Consider the following 6,312-nt stretch of genomic DNA (forward strand, 5'->3'; position numbering starts at 1 on the left):
AAGTTTATCTATTCATTTATAGAATTAAGTAATGTCCGATACCCCAAACTTTTTATAAATGTTAAGCTTGTATTCATATTGATAGCTTTATGATTGAAATTGTTATTATTGTTGATTTGTTTGTTCGATGTTGTTGGCAAAAATGTTTCTTTTTAAAGTTTATAATGGAGTAGTAAACATAAAATATGTGTTAATTAGTGTAATAGTGTGTATATTTGCATTATCCAAGAGAATTCATGCGTAAAATGTTTACCAATAATGTTGCAAAACATATGTTAAACAAATTGATGATATCATAATAACCAAATTTATGTGTTTGAATGGATATATAGTAATTATTGAATGGAATAACCGGTATAGTGTCTGTTACATAATCCATGTAATGTCCAATACAATTAGATCTAATATCAAAAACGTATCAATACTGTATAGGATACGAACTTTCAAGTATTCAAATGTTACTATATTCAATTATAAACCATATACTATCTGTTTAAGAGGTTATTTTAAAAATTATGTCACATTTATCTAAATTATATACATTGAAACAAGGTAACTTTCAAATGTACACAATATTTTTATCAAGCACATTATATACACCTTCTTTGGATATTTCTAAATGAATATTATATAAATGTTTATTGTAAGATATCTTGTTCCACAACAGGCGTTGCTATACTTTCGTTATTACAGTCGTTTATAGCCTACAATTATATGCTTCAATTACAGTATAAGGTATTCTTGTCAATATGTGCACATGTAGCGTACATTACTGGCCGCAAAATAGGCAATCTCATGCTGTATTTTCAATGTTTCATAATTTTTTTGTTTTCTAAATGTTGTTCAAAAGTTTTTCACAATGTTTTAGTCAATGTTCGATCAGTTAGTTCCATATAAAATAAATATATTTGGAACAATTCCATTTTGTTGATTTTAGGTATGGCCGTTTTCCCAATTCTCGTGAGAATGAGTGATGTCAAATTAAGTCATCCACCTTGCAATACCCAACCAGTTAACTTTCATCCCACATCAAAGAAAATCAATAAAGGAAAATTTTGCCGATACTCCTTTTGATGTCAGCTGCCATGTGCTGGTCGAAATGTGTCAAAATTACCAGTTTTTAATAGGTCAGGAGACAAATTCAATGTGTTTTTTTTTCTTCTAAAAATACTGTAAAAGAAGGATTTATCAATGTTCTGGCTAGTGCCTTTGAAATAGTACTAGCCTGAAATGGAGTTTGCTAGCCTGAAAAATAATTTGTATTTCAGCATTATATGAAATGAAACAGCATTGCTTTGTAGAGCAGTAACTTTCCTGTACATAAATAGTCATAACCTTTTCTTTATTATTTATTCTCTGAAGGACAGAACAAACGAAAACACAGCCTCCTCTGATAACTCTGGCTCATCATCATCTTCATCATCAAAGTCATATTAAATTTTCTCATTCACAGCAGGGTTTCCATTAGGATTCAATTTCATGGAGTCAGGACTGCCTAACATTCAGATTTTGGAGTCCTTTTTAAATTTTCTTTGAGTCCTAGTATAACTTTGTACAATGACCCTTATCACCATCATCATGACTTGACATCATCATCATCATCAGTACTATCATCGTCATATTTAATTGGTTCAAAACAAGGTGTTAAGTAATATAATTTAGAGAAAAGGACCACTAGAATGATAAGAAAACATTATATTTAACAAAAAATATTTTATAGTTTTATTATAGGTATAGCAACAGTCTGACAGCATTTTATTAAAATCAACAAACTTACTGTTCTTCCTCTACATAATGAAAATCCACAAAAAATCTTAAGTACTTTATATACTCTTGATGTAGAATTATGTCAAATTACATCAGTCACCTGGCAATGTTCAACCAGTTAACTTTCATCCCACATCAAAGAGAAATACCGAAAATCAATAAAGGAAAATTTGCCGACACTGTCCCTTTGAAGTTCATCTGCCATGTGGTGGTGTTTATTTCAGGGTATTCATCAAAATATGTTATAGATATCAATTGTGTACTAAGTTGAAGACTGATTTTTGCAGCTTGCCCGTCGGGCAACTCAACAGTCAGTCTTACTTGCCAGTCATAGTTTTTTACTTGCCAGGGCAATCGGGCAGGCGACTATTTCGAACACTGCTGCAGAAGGTTCACCAAAGAAAAGGTCCTTCCTACATGTATGTTGTAGGAAGTGGCTAGGGGTCTGGTAACCGGACCTCTAGACAACCCGTGCAGGGCAGGCTAGAGGTCCGGTAATCAATATGAATACTGAGAACAGTATAACAAAGAGCTAGGAGACTATATTTTATCTGTAAAACGGGAATTTTTTTCAAGTATTTGTTTTCTTGTTGTTTTTACATACATGGTAAGTCACTGGAAATTGAAGTACCGTAATAATTCTATTTATAGCCCGGGCGTTTATTAGAAACATGGTCTGTTCAAAAGTTAGGGATGGGCGAATATTAGAGACAAATCACCAGCAATCATTCAAAATTTTGATGTAATGTTTATTTTTGAACATACCGGTGTCGGTGACTATAAGAAAGTAATGGTGTGATGGTTGCACAAAAAAAAAATCGATAACGGCCGTACCACGGATGCCGTACTAGATCGATACTATAAGCGGTCAAATTTATACATTTATTCTGTCATGAATATAGTATTAAGTATTTTTGTTCGTGTCAGTTTCAAGCAAATAAAGTCAATTCTCTTCATCTGTCATGTTGCTGTCATCGGTGTCAACATCATCTTCGTTGCTGTCATAGCGAACATTATCGTATGCAGCTGCTGCCATGTCGACATCATCCTGTTCAAAACCTGAGGAAAAAAAAGAATAAATACTATTAAAGTTGTTAACATTTTCTCCGAAAGGTATCATAGCTGCAATATAACCAAAACATCTAAAGCTGATTCGATGAGCTGTGTGAAATAACTATTTAGATAGAATTAGCGGTAATATCTCTCGGCTGACCTTCTAACCTCGTAAGGACCAGGAAGTAAATTCTCTCGGCGCAATAAATTCGGAGTGTCATTTCTGTTCCGAGATACTTCACAGGGGAGGTATTTTGTGAAAAAACAAATGGGGATTTGTTCTATAAAACATGCCAATTTGATTCAGCCAGTACCGTCAGGGGCGTACATCGGGCGCGTATATTTATACGCACGTGCAAGCCACGCTCACCTTCAAGATTTTATTGCATTTTTTTTTTTTTGACCTTTTTTGAGAATAGTGTTCGCACGTCAGTACGTATGCCTGAATACAGCCCCATTTATATTAATTATTTATTAAATCAAGCTATGGAAAATTTATAAGCTCACAAACCTGGAAACTCCAGTTCTTCATCGCTGTCGCTGCCCTCGTCTGAGTTCCACAGGTGGTCGTCCTCGGTGCCATCTAACGCATTAGAAATGCCCACCTTCTTAAAGCTCTTGACGATCAAGGCTTCTGACAATCTGTCCCAGGACTCCTTAACCCATCCAAGCAAAACTCTGGTTGTTGGCTTCCTCATTTTGCCACCTTTCGTGAAAGTATGGTCACCATTAACCATCCATACATCCCATTTTTCTTGAATAAAGGCCTTGAAAGGTTTATTCCAGCTCACATCTGCGGGTTGTAAGATTCCAGTACAACCACCTGGAATTACGACCATGTCGGTATTTACACCAAACTCCCCACGACGCGACACAAGGGACTTTACATCGTCGGTCCTGTGGGCTCGGAAAGCGTCCCAAACCAGCATTTTTCTTGAGTCTTCTCGCCTCCATACGTGCTTAACCCACCATTTTATTATGGGTTCATTAACCCAGCCATTGTCGGACATCTTCACCAGTACACCAGGGGGTATGTCGGCTGCAGGTGGGTCCCTTTTCCCTTTGAGAATCACAAGTGGTGGTAGTTTACGTCCATCGGCCATAGCTGCCAGCACAACTGTTATTTTCTCTTTTTCATGCCCTGTGGTACGTATGATGACGGATTTCTCACCCTTGTGGTGTAGAGTTGAATTCCCAGGCATATCGAAGTAAACTGCTGTTTCGTCCATATTGCCAATACTTGACAGGGCATAGTCACGCAGTTTTCTCATTCTAATTACAAACTTATGAAATGACGTGATTTTTGCTTCAACATGTTCTGGCATCTTTTGGGCAACACTTGTCTTTTCACGCATCGAAACAGAATGGCGCTTCATCCACTTCTGCAGCCACCCACGACTGCCCTTGAATGTTAGAACCCCACTAGAAATATAGCGACGTTGGGCTTCAATCAGCAACTGTTTTCCTGTTATCCTTATGCCACAAGACCTGCGCTCGCTAAACCATTCAAAAATGTCCCTGTCCACTTGTTCATTTTTTACTTTCCGTCCAGCCCCGGGCAGGCGTTTTAGTGACGAAGAACATTCGCCAAATTTGCCATCATCAAACTGCTTAGTCCATTCTCTGACCCGTTTTCGATCAACTTCAAATTTTCTACTTGCGACAGAAATATTGTGTTCTTTAGCATATTTGGCAACATTAATTTTGAACTTAATTGAATACGACGCGTGTTTCCCCATGGCTTTTCAAAAGTGAAATGTGTTAAGAAATAGGAACTGGGCAGTTTCTATAATTTCTAAGAGGCCAGATATGAATTTTAACAACAACCTATTGTTTTAGATCAAACGCCTTGAATCCAATATTGATCAAATTTCCCTTGCGGGACCCCTGTTTTGAAATGCCAGACTAGTGACGTAACGTAATTACGAAACGCGCGCGCCTTTGCTTCAGCACATGTTTACCTGGGTCAGTACACATTACATGTATATATGATATGGCGGCATGTGTGTTAGTTTCAGTTAAAGCAGCCATAAAAGGTTATCACGTTTATAAAAATAATCATCCTGTCGGAACTATACTGACATGCATATTAGAACCTGAAAACGAACACAGTGATAGTGCTATTGTTGTGAAGTACGGCGAATCTACTGTCGGACATGTACCAGAGGGACTGTGCCAGCCTTTGACAAAACTTTTCCGAGACGGACTTATTACTGAAATAACAGCTGAAGTGCTCGGGGAACCACGGTCTTCATCCAGAGGAACATTTGTGCAAGGAGGGGGCATTGAAATACCGTGTACATTTAAAATATACGGAATTAAAGACAAGAAAAGTGAAGTGCGATCTTACATCAGAAGGGAAATAAGAAAGCTCGCTGTTTAACTATTTAAAGGTAGGATTATTTTTATTGGATTTATAGGATGGGCGCTTATTAGATAACATCGTATTTTTGATTTTTTCCTAAAAAAGGTCCGTTTTTTTTACCGAAAAGTCGGGACTGGGCGTTTATTAGAGCATGGGCTATAAATAGAATTATTACGGTAGTTATAATTTTTTAATCCCGGGAGAAATACGATACAAATTTGACAGATAATTAATAGCAATTTGTACGCCGTGGTCAGAAGCTTTTATTGTTTTAATTTTTCTTTTTCAGGACTGATGAATTAAATTAATAAACTTATTTTTCTAGCATCTCAGACTTGTATTGTGCTCATGTCATGATTTGTTGAATTTGTTTCACTTCTTGAGTTTATTAACTTTATTACCGGACCCCTAGCCATTTCCTATGTTGTATGTGGAGGAGAGAGATATTGACCTGTGCAAAAATTCTCAGAATATCATGACTCACGTACAATTAGTCGGACTGTCTTACTATATATCTTATTTGTTTATCTTTGCTTTATATAGTCGATTCGAAAGCTCTTGCCACTGATGTTGTACTTTTTTTTCTGTCTTGCCTACTTGAAATAAAACTTATCTTATCTTAGGAATATAGCACGGATGATGGACGGTTTTTAGCCACACTCGTGAAAACCTACACTTTTTTTATTGAATACCTGCAAGGGGAATTTGAATCAAATTATGTAGAGGTTACCATCGTTGAATATTGCTAGTTGTAACAGACATCTATTACAAAATCAGACGAAGCTTTATAGATCTATACTACCGTATTAAACAACGCAATATTTCACATTATGGGCGCAGCCATTTTAGGTGAAACACTACTAAATTTTTTCAGATTAGATTCTTTGCCGTATTATATCGTACCACACCGTACAGTGTTTTTTTGTTGTTTTTTGTTTTTGTTTTGTTTTGTTTTGTTTTTTTGGGATTTTTTTTGTTCTCGTTTTTTTGCCTGCCTGCATGCCTGCCTGCCTGTGATTCTTGTTACCTCCCCCCACGGTCCGTCCACAGACCGATCATTCATCATTCATTCATGTATAGTAATGGCAAACGTTCAATACTGATCACTACCGAAGGCGTAAATAAAA

The 6,312-nt window shown here is 36.5% G+C and overlaps 1 protein-coding gene across 3 annotated transcripts in view; it reads right to left on the reverse strand.

The window, feature by feature from the left end:
• The window catches only part of LOC123537022 (peptide chain release factor 1-like, mitochondrial), a 41,370-nt gene extending 35,314 nt beyond the window's left edge, over positions 1–6,056 (reverse strand). Inside the window, exon 1 of one of the 3 annotated variants that reach the window (XM_053528580.1) lies at positions 5,878–6,056. The gene's annotated coding sequence lies outside the window, so the exon portion shown is untranslated. The remainder of the gene's footprint in view (positions 1–5,877) is intronic. The other 2 variants (XM_053528581.1, XM_053528582.1) reach the window with 2 other exon arrangements.
• Between the last annotated feature and the right edge of the window lie 256 nt (positions 6,057–6,312).

This window comes from Mercenaria mercenaria, chromosome 17 (assembly GCF_021730395.1).
Source record: "Mercenaria mercenaria strain notata chromosome 17, MADL_Memer_1, whole genome shotgun sequence".
Taxonomy (NCBI): Eukaryota; Metazoa; Mollusca; class Bivalvia; order Venerida; family Veneridae; genus Mercenaria; species Mercenaria mercenaria.